This window comes from Haemaphysalis longicornis, unplaced genomic scaffold (assembly GCF_048455015.1).
Source record: "Haemaphysalis longicornis isolate Haplotype H1 unplaced genomic scaffold, Haemaphysalis longicornis Haplotype H1 scaffold_1, whole genome shotgun sequence".
NCBI classification, from domain to species: domain Eukaryota; kingdom Metazoa; phylum Arthropoda; class Arachnida; order Ixodida; family Ixodidae; genus Haemaphysalis; species Haemaphysalis longicornis.
The window spans coordinates 389,225,105-389,243,808 of record NW_027526203.1 but is presented as its reverse complement, the minus strand read 5'-3'; the positions used below and the strand labels follow the sequence as shown (position 1 = coordinate 389,243,808).

The 18,704-nt window shown below is 47.6% G+C and overlaps 1 non-coding gene across 1 annotated transcript; it reads left to right on the top strand.

Moving 5' to 3' along the window:
- The first annotated feature begins 7,964 nt into the window (after positions 1-7,964).
- On the top strand, positions 7,965-8,037 carry Trnar-acg (transfer RNA arginine (anticodon ACG)). Its single transcript has one exon. It is a non-coding gene; the product is annotated as a tRNA-Arg (tRNA).
- Positions 8,038-18,704: the final 10,667 nt, after the last annotated feature.

Genomic DNA, 18,704 nt, shown 5'->3' with positions numbered 1-18,704 from the left:
CTTTTTTTTTTTTTTTGGGGGGGGGGGGGTGATTTTTAAACAACTTAGAACTTTCGGATCGTTTTATTTTGCCGCTTACAATTAGCGCAAAGGCTGGTGTCGCAGTTTCCTTGCGCACCACGCAAAAACGAAGACAACGGAGGGAAGGTCACCCTTCCGATATTAGCCTCAGGACGACCTTACTCTTCAGCTCTAACAGAAACGGAGCTGGGCAACACCATCTAAGGCGTTGAAATGGGCCGCATAAGTCGGAGTTTGGACAACAGTGGAAAGAGTGTTCCCCTTAGGGATTGGGGAGAAGGCATCCATATAAGATGTTAAGAAAATATTCATATAACAAAGCGCTTAAATGCTATCACTTCCATTCCGTGTCCCTAATACGCCGAAACGTATCTTTACCTGAAAATTTGGACTTTGACGCTACGTCCATCAAACAAAGCAAAAAGGAGCTAAACGTCACTGACCCCGTGTTATCAACAGCGCATGGCTGAACCGTTCCGTCGTAAACTGCTTACCGTTATTATTTTTTTTAAAGATTCATTTCTAGTTCGGATTCGGCCTGCTAACTGTTTCAGGTTAGCGCTCAGTGCCGCCAAATACAACGGTTCAGTTCCGGCTTTCTGTTTGGGTTCTGTTTTTGTTAGGCACCCCGGTCTATTGTAAGAGTTTTTCCAGCCATGGCTGCCACATGGAGCATCATCGGCAGCGTGACTGTCCATCAGGTCATTTTGTTCGTGAGGACAAAGAACACACCCTCTGCGGGTGTCCACGTTTCCCTTCACCCCGGCGTACCCTGAAGATGACTTCGCGTCTGCGTGCTGATGCACGCTTGAGCCTCAGCGATGTCATCGGACCATGGCACTCGGCTGCCGCTGCCACACGGGCTACACTGGTCTTGGTGTCCTTCCTACGTGACTACGGCTTAGACCAAATCCTGTGAAATTTATATTCTAACATACTCCCGCGTGTGTGTCTGTTAAGTGCGCGTTCCAGGATAAACGGAGTATACTAGAGTCGTTTGAGACTTGGAGACGACATAGTCTTGCTGAGGGAGACTGCAGAAAACCTGCACAAATGCTTGAGAAACTCCAATCAGAAAGCACGTCCGAGGGGCTAAAAATAAATATGAATAAATCTAAAGTAATGAGGAATACGCATGCTGAAAGCGCCATATTCAGCTCAGGAAACGAAACGCTAGAAGAAGTAAAAGAATGCAACTGCCTCGGGCAGATGGTTAGTGCTGACCGCAACCACGAGAGAGAAATCCGGCGCAGAATAGGCATGGGTTGGAGAGCATTCGGCAACCACTCCCAAATAATGAAAAGTATAAGCTACCTCTATCACTCAAAAAATATACATATACAACCAGTGCATACCACCGGTGATGACATACGGAGCTGAAACTTGGCGCCTTACTAAACAAACGGAAAGCAAACTTAGAACGGCTCAACGGGCCATGGAACGAATGATGTTTGGAGTTACACTTAGGTCTAGGAAACGAGCTTCCTGGATCGAGGAATAAGTCGAGTAGATGATATCATAGTGCAAGTAAAGAAAAAGAAATGGACTTGGGCCGGTCATGTAGTGAGACGAACCGACAACCGGTGGACAATTGGGGTAACAGAGTGGATGCCAAGAGACGGGTCTAGAAGAAGGGGAAGGCCAATAACACGATGGAGGGATGAAATAGGGAAATTCGGTGGCCAACAGCGGACTCGAGCGGTGGGCCCTGTAGTGGGCCTGAGTAGGCTGTTGATGATGATGAGGATGATGATAAGAATAGTGTTGAAGGATTCTATTTCTAGAACTCTTCATTGTAATTATTCGTATAAATCGTCATCTTGCCTTGATTCGGTTCACAGTTATTCGAGTATTTCGTATTTTCTATCCATCCTTAGAGTTCTGCCTTCATAGTCTGCATTAAGTAAGCAATAGAACACGCGATGTGACAGTAAGCAGGCTATATGGCTCCATATAGCCTTGAGCCACCAGCACCCAGTGTCGGATGGATCGGGCTAGGTGACGGAGTCAAAATTTTATTGTGGGCTAAATATTGCGTTGCAAGGTTGGTGTCACGCTGCTGCGGCAGCTCGAAGATTTACATCCGTGAGCTGTAAACCACACACAACCGGGAACGCGATTGATCACGACTAACGTGCATGGATGTGTAAGGCCGTCCAAAGGCCCGTTTCGTCTAAAGCCAATTTCCCAGAAGTGCCTGAGAAGTGGACACTGTTCGAGGCGACGTCTTATTCGTTTCCTTTCGCGATTTCCCTGGTCGGCGCTTTCGAGGTCACTACGGCGCCGGCAATTGTCGCCCCGGGAAGAGTCCATGAAAAAGCAGTTTTCGGAAACTGGCTTCCCCGTGAATGCTCTCCTCGCACCTCGGTCGGCCCGTTTCCACGCCGCGGCTCCGGCGCGCGAGACAGCAGCGAACGGATGTCGCACGGTCGTGGCACCGTGCCGCGGCATCAATGAATCTCAAAGACACGTAGAAACGAATCGCGCGTTCCCATTCTACGTTACGCGTCGAGTAAGGCGGCGAGGGGGACGGGGAGAGGAGGCGCCCCACATACGCGGCTCCTCCGGCAGCGTATTCTTCCCGCGGCTCCAGGAAGTCGGAGCGAGTCACACGTAGCAAGTGGAAGGAGAGCAGTGCAGCGCTGCACCGGCGGCAGCTACCTGCGAAGAGGAAACGCTGCCCTCTCCATAGTTCACAGGCGGCTCACAAAGCGGGCAGGTCAGAAAAGGGTGTGCCCGACCTCTCGTTTCCTTCCCTCCCCTCGCCAGGAGCGGCGACAACAAAACTCGAGCAGTTTGAAGGAAACGAGCTCCCCTCCTCGGAGTTCCGTTCCGGCTCCTCGGAAGGAAGTGGCGCACAATGGCCGACCCCTCTCCCGGCCGGGTTTCCACAAAAGTGGCGTTTCCGTTCAACCTGCCGCGGGAAGAAGCGGCCTCAGCGACGTGCTTCACCTGTTGCTCGCTCGCTCCCCCCCGGCTTTGTGCGCCCCTATTGACCAGGGAGCGCCCGGGGTCGATCAAGGTCACCGCGGGATCCGCTGTCCACCGCCTGCAGGGAGCGCTGCCACCGCCCAGAAGCGCGGGGGCGCCGAGGGGCACTTCGGACCGGCACGCCCATTCAGAGAGGATGCCGAGCCACTGTCGGAGGCATCCAGGGCCCGGCCATCGCATAGCTCGGGCCCAGAATGCGCCTGCCACTGTGTGCGAGCCACCGCGTTCCCGCTACGCTCTCGCGTGTGTCTGTGGACAAAGCCATTCAGCACGAGTCCTGCACGTTCTTTCACTTGAATGAAAACGGGCAGAGGCGCTACAGGCGAACTTTTCCATGCATCGCCTAAATGGCTTCAACATTACAGTGCTATGCGTCCCACGTCATACTAAATTAATACAATTCAACCCTGCAGAACCGCGGATCTGAACATTTGAGTGTAGGACACTTCGGTTCAGGACGTCAGGCGCGGACATATTCATCGGTGCATGGTAATTTCGGTATACGGACAATTCTGTGTATACGGACAATTCCGTGCGAGAACGTTTCGGTGCGAGAGCTTCGTCATCAAATGCTCCAGGCATTTTTTTTTTGTTTATATTTATATCTGGGTTGGACAGGATGGCCTCAACGGTTGAGCGGTGTGCATCGATTACGCTACGTGTAAACAAAAGATAAACCCAGATGTTTCTTCGGGACCTAAAACCTGGTCTGAGAGTAGATCTTAGAAATAACCCTCTTGATTAGTTTCCGTTCGCTCGTTTTTTTATTGTTCAAGTTAGAAGCCCTACTTTATTGACTCGCCTACAAAAATGAACAGTTCTTTAAACAGGTATTGACGCTCTTTGATTTCGCGCCTGAAATTCGCACCTCCAAGCAGGCACAAAAAAAAAAGGAACATTTCGCCTTGTAGGAATAAGCTTATGCCATTGAAACCATTTGCCGCAAATAATGAGACTTCCGACAACTCTAAAAGACTCTGCTTGTAGGTCATTCTCAACCGCCCCACTGCCTCTAATTACGAAGGGGGGGAGGGGGGGAGCAACTATGTAGCTTGGTACCATGAAGATTCTCCAGTTCTGGTTTTTATTATCTTGTGGATCTTTAGTGTTTCGATGGTGCTAATAATGAAGAAAATCGGCAACGGTAATTATTGACGGCCTCAATTGGATACCAAAGAGCATGTCATTGCAGCGCTAGGTTCAGCAGCGCGTGTGAACTCTCCGCACAAGTAAAAAAAGATGGCGTCCGGAAGATAGGAAAGAGATGGCCGTGTGGCCAACAAAATCCGTTACTTCACACAATGCCGCCGAAGCTAATACCTTTTTGCCCCCCCCCCCTCCCCCCCAAAAAAGAAAAGAATCAAGCAGACACTGCGCTCACTTGAAAACATGTGGGTGGGCTATCCTCACTTTGTTGATAAAATTCCAGGTTATTCTTTCTCGCGGGCTTTATTGCGATCCGTGCCCTGCAGTTTCCCAAACCGTTTATTCGCGGTTTCAGCAGAATTCCGCATGTGTGCAACGCCAGGAAGCTCATGCATCTCTCTCTGTATTTCACACAGCCGCTAATATGGCACCGATAAGGCCTCAGTGGGGGCGTGAACGTATACGATAACCTTTGCCAGCGAATCACCTAACTTACGCAACAGGGCAAGAAGCGGCTACTTTTAGTGTTTCCTAAAAAGAGCCACAAAAATAATGAATCTACATAAAAAACAAACAACAAAAGAATTACCATCTCTTCTAGAAAGTTAAGAGAAACGCAAAAGCTAAAAGTGAGTCCAATCAATCGCTAAACCTTCTCAGAAACAAATCGGAAACGGAGAAAGAACCCATGCGATGATCTTTCGCGCACTAAGTAAACGCATCTGCGAACGATCTAAATCTGTACCGATACGTGGTTTATGAGATAATGGCATACTATTGTACTCCTTCTTCATGATCGATGAGTGTATTGTCTTATTGAATCCTTTTTCGCGATTTTCAAGTAACCGTTTTGAGACAATGTAAGCGTGGTTTCACGCACACGCCGTGTCTACAGAGAGAGCTTTCCGCTCGACCAACCGGTCTATGGAGAAACGCATTAGCTTTTTGACAGAACGCCATCGGTCCCACTAGAAAAAATTTCACTTTAAAAAAAATCCGCTAACGCGTAGAATCAATTCGCTATGCATATAAAACGGGCATTGCCTGAATGGAATTAAAAATATTTTTTTAAATCCAGAAAACACCCAATATAAAAAAAACTGCTTAAATTAAAAAAAAAAACAAGCTGTTAGAAACATGACATTATTTCAAAAAGTTAGATCAGTAAATGTTATCCGCCACCAACGATCGGCAAAAATCAAAGTGTACAGAAACCGATAATTTCAACCAAGCAAGTGCTCAAATTCCAATGCGAAAAGTTCGAGCACTGAAAAGTTTGCGCACTGAAAAGTTCACGCACCGAAACGTCTGCGCACCAAAACGACCACACCGAAACGTCCTGCACTGAAATCTCTTTCCCCGAAATGTCCCTCACCTGCAGCACTGGTGGCCTGGACGCACTACAGAAAAAGTGATGTATTTGCGTTGAAAGTCTGCATTCAACATTTCGTGCCTCATCATGGTGAAAGTTTTTGTTTAGAACAGGGGATTCAAACTCTGCTATGGGAGGCCGCATGCCGCAAGTTTAGTGTCGCCCGGGCCAGATCCCAACGTCGGGAAAAATATGGCAGTGGTTAGATATGCGCAAGATGACGCTTTAAAACAGGAATATTGTAATTTTTTTTTTGTAGTTGTCGTTGTTGAGGCGGGGGACAGCTGTTGCGTTGGGGAGAGGATCTGTTGCGTTAGGGAAAATAACATTGAAGGCCACTGACTTTTTATATCATCAAATAACGGCTATCGACTTGTGCAAGTGATGTTCCAAAAAGCTATGCGGCTTAGACGTCTGCTGTCGTCTCAAATGAGAACCATTTACAATTCCCCTGAAGAAAAACACGCACAAAAAAAATTAACCAATCGAAAATTTCGATAAGGTATTACCACTGCATTGAGAAGCTTTCTTTTTATTTTGATATTTTGTACTTGTTTTACACCTGATCCTTTCCTACACCTCATTTTTTTTCGTGGTCTGGCTCCACCCGTAATGAAACCTTGCGCACGCCACTGGTTGGTACAGCCGAAGAGATCGTGCCACCGGTTGGATTTGGGGAGACAAGCAACGGGAAGATCATGAACACTTCCTTCTGCAAATGAATTAACAAGAAATGGACATCGAGAAGCGAGATGGTGAAACTAAAAACTAAATAAACTTCATTATATAGGGAGCCATTTAGGTGTTGTGCAGGATATTGAAGTGTTGGGTAACATCAAGAGCAGTGACAGGCAGTGTAGGGTTGGGCATGGGGGGTCTCCATATATAGTGCCACTTGAGAAGGGACGCCAAACCGAGTACGCCCAACATGTGCCTGAGGGGGATAAAACGGCAGCGGGGCGGTGCGGCCGCAAAACTCACTGTTAAAGCAATTAAACTTCTCTCCTTGTAGGGAAAAGCCGCCATCCTGGCCTGTTAACTTAGTTACGCCGAGTTCAAGGAGTCAATGGGGCCACACCAAATGACAGCCCACGTGCATGAGTGAGTGTGTGCGTGCGTGTGTGCGTGTGTGCGTGTGTGCGTGTGCTGCGTTCATGTGTTTTTGTTTATTCTCGTGTGATACAAGGTGCTTGTACCTTCACCACGACCGCTCGATAAAAAGAAGAACCTCTCTCACATCGTCTAAAGCTTTACTTTCCAACCACCTTCCCAGTGTGGATTGGAGCCAATTTTTTTTCTTCACGAGCATTTCAAAATAGTTGGTGGTGAGAGCATACCGGTTGGCGTGCAGCTTTCGACGAGAAAAGAATTATCAGTATCCTCATCCTCATTTAACTACCCCCCCCCCCCCCCTCCCGGACAAACGGGAAAACATTTTTGTTTCTTGGGCGGGAAAGGCGTGCATCCCCCCCCTTCCCCCCCTTGCATACGCCCGTAGTGCCTCTCTGCATTGTTGTCTCGTATGTAAAGCTTAGCAATTACCGGGCCGCCTAATACCAGTAGTCCAACGCCCTTTAGTTCACTTCTGGTCTTGACCTAGTGTTCTAATACGAGTAGTCCAACGCTCTTTAGTTCACTTCTGGGCTTTACATAGTGTTTTTTTAAGGCACTCAATGATAGGGATGTTCATGGGCTTACCTATGACACGCGTGGTAATATTGCACCGTGACCCTAGTAGTATAGCGCCACTGTATATTCACCTCGGATTCGTAGTAAAAAAAATTACCCCCATTGCACTTTTATGCAAGTCGGACTTATTTTGTTCAGGTCCTTAATAATTCTTCTCTGCCTTTTCCCTACGAACATTATAATTTTATTTTACTACCCTCTACTGCTGTTCCAATTCACTTTTCTTATTAAGCTTAAAACCCAGATCATGTACGCTGGGCGTCTTCCTCAATGAATACTGGTCGGATGCTAATGCATCGAGGATAAACCGCCATCTTGTGGTTCAGATTACGGCCGTGAGGGATTTTCAGCCAAAAAGTCCATAATTTCCTTGCTTTCAGCCATTCTTTCATTGATATCGCGCTCTTGGCCTTCTTTTTATGGAGGTGGTTACACGTGACACATTTCTGTGTCATTCCTGGGCATTGTTCCTTTTTTCGGTGCGTATCGAACATTTGAATGGGGGGGGGGGGGGGGGGGGGACAAAAAAAGGCAAGAGGGAATTTATACTTTGCTCATTTGATTAAAACCAAAGGATTCGTTGCAAAAGAAGGGGTTTTTGAAAATTCTTTTTCCTCTTCCCTTCTTCCCCTTCCTCAACTATAGCCATGTGGCCGCCCCTCTCTCAATAAATGTTATTCAATTTTCCCAAAAGGTGTTGAAATATTCCAATGAGGCCTTAATTGTACGTAACCATTGTCGTCCTGGGCCTGTGGCGCAACGGATAACGCGTCTGACTACGGATCAGAAGATTCCAGGTTCGAATCCTGGCAGGCTCGCTCTTTTTTGTTTTTTCCACTGGCGGTTTTCAATGACACAATTTTCAGTCTCGGGGTGAGATTTTCCTGGGCTTCTGCACGCTGGATTTCGGATTATTTATAGACCACCCGAATTTCTTTTTGATATAAGCCGTTAAAAATGCGTAGACGATGCAGAAATTGGCTTGGAATTCGACAAAGTGGGAGTTGCAGAACTTCCCCTGAATATTACTGGCAATTTCGATTCCTGTCGATATACATACGTATCTGGCAAAACGAAAAAAAAAGCGCGCCAATCCACCCCGTGAAAGCGGTTGGAAAGCGAAGCTGTAAACGACATCCACAACGATTACCCATGCGACGTCACTTGAATGCACCCACGTGGCTCTACAAAGAGTGAAACCAGAAACAAGTGAAATACACTTAATTAACCACCCCCTCATTACTTCTACGGTATTCTTTGCTAAGGTCAGATCAGTGCATGATCCATGAGTGGTGTTGGTTGAGTTGTGTTGATAAAGCACCAGAGTGGAAACTCTTTTTTTTGTAAAATGAAATGTAGCTCAAACCCGGTGTTAGACGATCTCACTTCTCCTCTGTCTCTGCTGTTGGCGACAGAGGCGACGGAGAAGTGCGTGCGTACGTGTGTGCGTGCGTGCGTGCGGGCGTGTGTGCGTGCGTGTGTGTGTGTGCGAGCGAGCGAGCGAGCGAGACAGAGAGAGAGAGAGAGAGAGAGAGAGAGAGAGAGAGAGCTTTATTTAACCAAGGGTTAGTGCAGCTTGGTGGCCGAAAACCGTAGTGCTGCGGCGACTGTGGCTGCCCGACCTGTGAGCGACTTCTGGAGACCCAGGTTTGAGCAAACCAGAGCAGCTACCCACTGGTCGAGGGAGGTGATGAGAGGGAATGGGTCAGATTAGAAGCGAGATTCCATGCGTGTGTGTGAGTTTCCTTTATTTTTACTGACTCCTAGCGCATGCGCAATGTGTGCATGCTGCCGCTAGACGCGCCGTGGCCGGAGCGCACATCGGCGCGAGTGGTAGCGTGACGCTATCACGTGGCATTCAGTGAGAACGCAGAGGGCAAACCCGCAGATGTGCTCGGTGAGTGCACCGTCTGTCTCCCCTCTCTCAGCGTGGGCTCGTAGCTTAAGAAAAAAAGCTAAAGCTAAAGCTAAGTTTCTTAAGCTACGGGTCTTATAAGCGCGGGAGTCTACCGCCGTCTTGCGGAAATGTCCACACGGTGCTGATACCGAAGGGGGAGGACAGCGATCAATTGAACAAAGTAACTGGCTACAGACCTATCACACTTACTAATACTGATTATAAGATTTTAATGAAAGTTCTTGCGAAACGTATGCACGGCGTCATCAAATCGTTAATAGGGCCTCACCAAACCTGTGGTATTAAGGGCAGGACTATATTTACAAATATTCATGTAGCCCGCAGCGTATTGGAGTACTGTGATGCCGACTTTCGAACGGTAGCCATGGTACAAATCGACCTGGCGGAAGCTTTCGACCGTGTATGTCATGAAATACTGTTTGAAATACTGCACCATGTTAACTTAGGGTCGGTAATTAAAGACGGTGTTAAAATGGCCTACAGTAATTGTAATACTAGCATAATTGTTAATAAGGAATTAACAGATAAAATACACGTTCAGTGCTCAGTGAGGCAAGGTTGTCCACTGAGCCCGTTACTCTTTGCCCTTTATATAGAATTTTGTTTGCAAAGATAATTGCAAGTAGTAGCATACGGGGTTTTTGCCTGCAGGCGTGTGAAGTAAAGGTGTTGGCTTACGCTGACGATGTGGCTTTTTTTTCTGTTCAGACAAAGAAAGCGTGAGTAAGGCACTGCGCATGACGCAACGCTTTTGTGATGCAACGGGCAGTCAATTAAACGCCAACAAAACTGTCGGGCTGTGGCCCGGTGAATGGGCAGAGACACCTGCTGTTTATGAAATCGTCCAGTGGTTCACAACGCCGTCAAAGTATTTGGGGGTACCGTTGGATCGGTATCGCGAAAATACGGCGTCACTGGGGCGATAGGGCGCACGAAATGCGTGCGCGGACGGAAAAATGGGGCGGTAAAAAATTGTCTATTTTTGCGCGTGCAACTGTTTGCAACGTGTTTCTGGTGGCCAAGGTTTGGTATTTAATGCAGGTTTTATCGTGTTCCGGGATGAATGTGCAAAAGTTCCATCGTCTGTTTGCAGTTCTCGCTTGGCAGTCGGCTTTCGAGCGAACAAGCCGCAGCAATTTGTTCCGGTGGCTGATTGATGGTGCTCTGGCGTTGCCACACCTTTTTGTGAAACAGCTTGTATCAAGGTTTTTCTTTTTAAGGGACCAGACAGACCTTTTCAGTCGGACCTGTTTGCAAATGACACTAGCGACGGCCCTGCTAAATTTTGTTGTTTCGTCTGTTGACTATGTAATGCACAGTGGCAGCGGTTTTCTGCGGGAAGTAGTCGCATCTCTCCGTTTTCTCACGGCGCGGTTTTCGAAGGAATACGTGTCCAATGTTTCCCGTAAGCGTCCTTCTAAAGACCTAACTGAATAACTGTTCCCTGAACCAATCTACCGATCCAGATACCGGGACAGCACCAGCCGCAACGTTTTAAAGAGGGTTAAAGAACTGGCAGTGCGACGGGCTGCAAAGACGTTTTTCTTTAAGCTCCACATGGACACCCTTCCGGTACTGACATGGGAAGAGCGAAGGGGGCTGTTTTTGCCATGGGGTTCAGACTGCTTTTTGTGCAAAAAACCCGAAAGTGTGGAGCACGTTTTCCTGAATTGCTGGGACGCAGTCTTTTTCTGGGACATCCTTCAATGAACTATCAAAAAAGATTTTGATAATCTGTTATTTAACACTAACATCCGAAGGAATTAGATACCTTTCAGAGAACACGGACGGTATTCCATACGACCTGCTCTTTCTTTAAGGTTTGAACGCAATATGGCGTAGCAGAATGGATGTTCGTCACAATTCTGTTGACGCGCGGTCTGTAAATAGTTATTTCGTTGAAGACGTCTGTAGTTTTCGAGAAGGGGTGAATAATGATGATTGTGATCATGAAGTGTTGTGTTTGTTAAACGAGTTCACTGTAATGAAAGTGCACCAACATGTCAGTGTCAGCTAAAAGTTTGGCGGAGGTTTATTGTCCTCAACCTCAAAGGTTGATTTTGTAATGCGTGTTGTTGCCAAAATATGCAATAACGAAAAAAAGGGGGGGCTCGTAGCTTAATCCGTAAGACAACAGGCTAACACTCCGTTTCGCTATTCGTTACAGGTTCGATTCCTGGCGGTGCCAGTAACTTCTTTTATTTGTTCGTGGGAGTCTTCTGTTGACACCAACGGTCGCGAAATAACCCGTGCGGGTAGAGGTAAAAATCTTCGCTTTACAACATGGTCGGGAGATCATTGTTTTAAGGTTCCTCGAGTGAAATTTTTTCTAGACGATTTCTTGCTGGAGTGCACCTCATTTCTAACCACAAAACACGTACCATGCTCATTTACCCGTAAGAATGTCTTGATTGCTCGTCGTTATTAATGTCAGCCCTCACCGAGTCATTTAACCGACTTCCAGGAGCCCACGGCGAGCGAACTCAAGTGTGAGGCCAATAAGCAGTGGATAGTTTGATCAGTGATTTATTCCCAGTTTTGTTTTTGCTAGTTCGTGTTTTTTTTTTTTTTGTGTGTGTGTGTGTGTGTGTGTGTGGAAAATTTTTAGCGGTTTCTTTCGCCAGCCACTAACTTTCGCCCACCAGCAGTGCTGGCACTGGAACAGCGCACACGCCAATAGCAGATTTAACTGCATACGAGGATTGCCCGCTCGTCTAGTAAACTGCTGGTTACAGCTATTCTTCGCGCCATCCGAGCGTGACACTAATTACGCCGGGCAATCCAAGTTTCATTGGTGATCCTGCCGAGCTGCGCGAGTATAATTCAAGACTCGGGGTCGCTATTTAGAGGCGCGCTAACAGAGTTTCAGACACGACATTTGTAAGTGGGTCCGGATAAAACAAAACGACAAACTCGCAAAAATGCCGGGAAACGAACGTATATTACAGAAGAGTATCACCAAATTTACAGAAATGGGGAGCTCTGTAACAAGCCTGTTAGGCTGAGCCGGGAATGCAGAGCGTCGAAGTAGGCGAAAATTGACTTCAGAGGTGGACCTGTGTATACTGTTGCAACTAGTAAGTTATGCACCCGTGGAGTCGATCCCCCCGCTTACACCAGTGTTGCGACTTGTACGTGCATGGTGCGTCACTGCGTTGCCGACGAGGACTGTGTTAGTTTAGTGTCGGAGCAGTCATCACGACCTAGTTTCACGAAGGACGACAAACTTTTATACAGTGTTTGCATCATGCAAATATGAGTGAGCAGTATCGCTCATGGAAGCGCGGGATTACATAAACGTGCGATTCGGCTCCACGCTTTAAAAAGCGGAGCTGTTTTATATTGAGTTCTAGTCGTGGCGGGCGTCGCTCAAAAAAATCGTGGCAGCAAAGGGGAGAGGAGGAAAGTGCCAGGGCAAGAAGTGTAAAGGGAAGTGGCGAGGAGGCAAGGAGCCGACGAGCAGGTGTGGGGAGTGCGTGTCGCGGCGCAGGTGTTCGGGTGGGGAGGCGCGCGTCTGGGGTTGGCGCGCCTATGAAGACGTAAGCTCTGACGTGCAGGTGTCCTCCTAGTTGAGAGAGACCGCGTGCGCTAAGCGGCACGAGTGTCCGTTGTACTGGTAACGTGGGCAGACCTAAGAAAAGTGAAGATCACCAGCTACGCGGAATAACTTTATTTGACCACAGCCAGAACGGTTTTTTTTTATCCCTATTTACTAACATACAACGACATATACTCTCTCACTATCGACTAGCCTGCCAACCATTTCCTCTCCGCAAAAGCAACTCGCCAAAAAGGACGGAGTCATATCTTCGCCAGCTCCAAACTAACACCTCCTCCGCCCCCCCCCCCCCCCCCCCCCCCCCCCCCAACACGCTCTGGCACAAATTATTCTCCACCGAATACTCATCTCAATGCATCTTCTGCCCCACATCAGGAACACTGTAGCACATAATGTGGGCATGCCCGAACACCCAAGATCTCCTTCCCAATCCCAACCGTATACCCAATCACATTGGGCGGCGACGCTGACTAGCTCCGACCCCTGCTCTCAGCTTCGGCTGGGGAATAGGGCACGCAAGGCCAAAGCCAGGGCGCCCTGGACTGAGGACACCCCTCACTGGTCCGGAGTGACCGCAATCACAACGGATGGAATAAATAGTTTTTTTCCTCCTCCTTCTTGTTCACACTGTGGCCAGTATCGCACCAATCAAGAAAAGCCTGACAAAGCCTGACGAAGACATACTGCCACTGAAAGGTCACCATTCCCTCTGAGACCACCGACGCTGGGCGAACTATAATAGCGCGAGCGGCTGAGAACGCTTTCCGGGCGTCCGGAGGCTCGTTGGATTAACGCGTTTTGAGTGTCGTCGGACCGCCGCGGAAAGGGGAGCCGCCGGCGTGGTGCGCACTGCAGCAAAGTGGCTGCGTGTTGCTCCACTGCCAATTGACACGGTCGTTTCCCGTAATTATTGACGCAGGCATTTGACCGGCGGAGGGCTCGGGTGTCGAAAGCCATGTTGCCGCTTCAGAAAGGGTGGCCTCCGCGCAGTGCGGCTCTCCGGCGGTCGCATCACTAAACACCTGTTCAGGAGAGCTGAAGGTGCATCTAACCTGAATAGACAGTAATCTTGTCTCGAGGCATCGAAGTGTGACTTCTTTTTTAGATCAAGACCACTGGTGTGATTTGCCACAGTTTAAAATGCGACTGCGCAATGAGGCGTATGCTTTTTGTCAGTTTGGTGCGTTCAAAACCTTCTTCCCATGGACCGTAAGAACACACAGCAAATACAAATAAAGCATGGTCCCTGTAATGAGGGCGCCGTTGGGGCCTATATAATTAATTTCGCAAGCTGCGTGCAGCAAAGCCGAGCTACGCAGACTACCGAGGTGGTTCACCTGACCGGCATGCAGTAACGTAGAAAACAGGCTAGTTGGTTAAGGTTCATGTTTACAAAGCAAAAACGGATGGGACAAAGACGAAACGAAAACACAGGACAGGCGCTGAACTTCAACTGAAATTTCTTTGTTGTTTTTTGTTGTCCTCCCGCTGGCTTTATATTATTGGGTTCCTTCATTAAAAGTTTAGTTGAAGATCAGCGCCTGCTCTGTATTTTCTTTTTCTATTTGTCCCGTCTGTTTTTGAGCTGGGAAGGTCACCTCACCGGGGGGGGGGGGGGGGGGGGGGGGGGTCAGTAATATTTTACCAAAGCTCTAACGTCTATTGTAGCTTTTCATCAGCCATGGCCCCCGCAGAATGTAAGGTTAAATTAGGCGGGCTCCTTCGGTAGCGTTATTAAAATCCAATTGACCTCGGCCAACATTATTTTGAACGTGCAGTAGATAACACCGAATCAACTGGGACATGACTGGCGGCCCCGTGAAATGCTTGATAAATTACGCTGGTTTACACTAACTCGTTAGCAGACGACGCTGCACCTGCCGGCGAATGGCGCGAACAGCTGTGAAGCAGAAGTGACATTCCTTAGAAGAACTGCCAGTTTGGCGTGTTGGTATGCGTTCATGATAGGAAAAGCGCTATTCAAAAACGAAGACGAAGCAAGAAACACAAGACGGAGCGCTTGCTTAGTATTCGCTTTTGAATAGAGCTATTCCTATCATGAATGAAATTCCTTACTGCCCGGTCTGGCAGCCAGGCAGTTGGCGAACGGGTCGAGCCCCGCTCAGAGTGCTTCCCCCAGGGCTGCCGCACGCATGCGAGTAGTTCGCCCCAGAGGCTAGACGACCGGCTTTCCCCTGTTTCTGCTGCAATATCGCCAAATTTTGCTGGTCGCTTGCGGCGTGCATGAGCATAGTTCAGTTGACATATTTTGCATCTTGCCGCCTTTCAGACTGTACGCAAGTGGGGGTTTCAAGAGGCCAAAATTTTCGCTGTAGTTGTCCTTTAAATACCGTGTACATTACACGTGCGGCGCCCGCTGCAGCTTGTGAAGTGAACTATAGGTATACGACTGCTAACAGCACAAATCAACAGAGGCAGACTGCGGGTAACGGCTTCTTTCTGACGGGACAACACGCCTCGTTCCGCCGCGGGTCGAATGACACGCGACAAACTGGCGTCTGCATGCAGGTGGGGGATAAATTGGCAGAAATAATATAAATTTAGCACTAAATTTGCTGAAATTTGGAAGGTGGCGCCATGTAGTATCTAAACGTGACATTACCGTACGTACACCAACACTCCGTCGGTTTCAATGCGTAATTCCAAAACCGAAAAGGAACAGGGAAGGCTGAATTTTATTATTGTTTTAGCCATATGGGCAAGCGTTTAAATACTTCTTTTGACCTCAAGTACAGTTAAAAGTACGTTGCCGCATGGATCACTGCTATGGCGGCCAGAATTCGTTTTGGCAGCGTAGGTGAAACTGGTATATCTTAACTTCCTCTTTCAAGCGTTCTAGGGCCCCATCGGGAAAACCGTTTCGGTTTAATAAGGTGTTTCGAGTGATGCCCTCTTATTTGGGATAGAGAGCATGTACTCCACAAAAATCGGTTGTCTCAAATCGGTTGTCTCAAAGTGACTGTTTCTCGAAACCAACTTCAACGTTGCGCGCAACCTTTGGAATTTGTTCCCGGTGCACTTGGTCGGTAGTCATGCAAACATAATGTCATAATCCTTGGGTTTACCGATTCTTCGCAGGAAGATGGGCTCGTTTTGGAAACGAGGGGATAATTGCGATGTAGACCCAGGGTGACTCTCAACACCTGGGGTTTGGTTCATGCAGGGTCTAAAACAGAAACAAAAGGCCTAAGAAATTCCCGACATAGCGGCCGACGTCTTTCTGAAAACTCTCTAGATGCTATCCCTCACACGGGCGAGTTCGGAGTAGCAAATAATTTTACACGCGTGAGGACTCCCGCTAAACATTTCACCATTTGCCCTTTAATTTCTTCTCAATACGTCATTGCAGGCCGGCGTCAATTACTCGCGCGGTACCAATTAAACTTGTTTTGATATTTGTCTGGTAGTCGCGTTTTCGTGATGAGTGAGCCTCTTAGGTACCTTACAACTCTTAAATCCACATTGTTTCAAAGATGATAGCTTAACTGAACGGGGCAAAAAAGACAAAAGTACAAAATTGTGTCCTTTTGGGGAAGAACAGGCTAGCCACGAGCGGGTCGCTTCACCACGACCGTCCAATAATTTCTTTTTAAACCAACCTTTGGTCACTGAGCGGTTAGTTGTTTATCGGCAAGAAGGGTCCTTCTCCATTTGAAAATTCTGACGGCACCGAACTTAATTATTTCCGTTCTGAGCGTCACAGCCATCGTTACGAATATTCGAAGTTTCCCATGTCCTGGAGCTGAACGAGCTCTAAAATAACAGGCTCAAGCTGCTTCGGGCAAGTCAGTTCGCTTTGCCGCGTATCGTCAAGTTCAACCTGCGGAAATGCAAAGTCATTTCCGTCGTCATCCCGTGCTGTCATATTTCTGGCACTGCCTGTATTGTTCTCACGGGACGGACGGACAAAAACGTTCGCCTTTCAGAGTAAGGTAATAAGCATTTGGCGTGTTCGCAAATCATTCTTGGAGCACCGCGAAAAAAGAAGCAGACAAAGCGTATAAACTGGAACAGTGTTGTGTCCCGTTACGTCTTGTCTGCGCCTTTCTAAAGCGAAGCTTTGTATGCCTCACTAAAGTAAGTAAAACACACTGCAAGTAAAATCGTGCAAGTAAAACACACTGCGGAAAAGCGAACTTTCAACAATGGATCTCACAAAACGACGATCATTATAAGCGAAGGCCCATCAAGCATGTCAAGAAAAAAAAAATCTCTCCCCGTGGTCAGAATCAAACCTGGGTCCCTCGCATTATGAAGGCGACGTCTATCCTATACTGCCCCATTCCGATACGTTTGAGGCAGTCTGTATTTTAAACTTTGACTTTGACTCAAGTGGAATGGGGAAAAACTTCGTGTTTTAACCATCCTTCTCTTCAGAAGAAAGCTTTGATTTTTTTTTTCGCGCTGTTCCAAGAAGAAAGGAAGAGGATTGTCTTTAATATATATGTAAAAAAAATTGTGATACCATATGTAGGCTCACTCTAAACATGACCTTCCGATTGCTTTGTTTAATTTTGCTTCAAAGATGGTATTATTTTTTTTGTCTACATAAAGGCGAAAACATTAATTGATTTGTCTGTCTGCTTATCACCTGATTCAACCGCCTGGCCAAAAGACATGTACGGAAGAATGTTTGAACAGAAGTACATATGCGGATGAGCGGGTCTAACTGAAACTGCTGTTACGGCTCATACATGTTCACATTGTTCACCGCAAAGGAAGCATCAGGCATATTTGATTCAAAATGTGAGCATACACCCGAAAGTTGCAATGTTCTTTTAATGGTGAATACATGTTAGATTGGATGTTATGGTAGCAAATGAAAAAAAAAAGAACGTGTTAAAAGCCGTGTCGAAGAGAGGCGAGATAAAAGCAAACACCAAACAAAAGACGTCGCTTCTAGCTATTTAAACAGAAACGAAAGGTGCCAACAAATGGTGCGCGAGAAGTGCGAACGCGGGAAAATCGGATTCAATTGAGCAAACATCCACTGCAGTCATCACAGAAGGAGCGAGAGGGAAGGGGAAGAAAGTGAGGGGTGCAGTCGGGGGCAGGAGAGGGAGTTACGATGCAGGGGCGGCTGAAGACTATCGTGTTTCGACGACATTTGCAGCGACGCGAGCAGATACGCGGCCAATTTGTTTTTCGCCCGCATTGCAAAATGGTTGGTGGTGAGGGTACACGTCTAAGCACCGAAAGGTCTGTGTGTAGCTTGTAATGGAAAAATAATTATGAGCATAGTCGTTCTTTATTTGCTGATACGCAGAATTGGTACTCTCGTATTGGTTCCAGACACTTCATCGAACGCCGGTTCATCGAAAGCCGTTTCAACAAATATTGCCTCATCGAAAGTCGTCTCATCGAAGCCATTTGATCGAACGCCGTTTCATGGAATATTCACTCCGTATTACAAAAGGAAGCCAGAGCGCAGTGGTAACGTTCGCGACGTAGAAACGCTTTCGAGATACCACGATATACGATGTATACGATGCTCGCATGTACGCTGCAAGTCTTATGTGAGCATGCATGTCATAACAAATTGCAGTCGTATGCAGAGAAGCGTTCCACTCAAATTCTCTGGATGGCAATTCAGCCCGTGTCTCTTTAAATAGCGGTCCTTTTGCGCTCCTCCCAACCCCTGAGCCTTCATGTGCGCATGCGATAGTGTTCAGGACGATATTTTGTGTAAGACACGCCTACGTTTTTCACAGTTCACCGGAAGTTTTGTTGGAAGTGCGTGCATTTTGGGGTCTGCAGGGGACGCGTCTTAACTTTCTAGGAAGTGGAACAAGGAGCGAACGATGCAGAGTTGAAGTGGTGGAAGTCGCAAGTCCAAGTGAGACTTTTAATTTCTGTGCAGGTCCATGTTTATCGCATTTTGCTTCGCCAACAAGCATTATGCCTTGAATGTTTTCCTTTCGGCACAGCAAGTAACACTCTCGCTGTCATCGGAGAGATAACAGGCTATATATAGCCTCGCAGTCGCA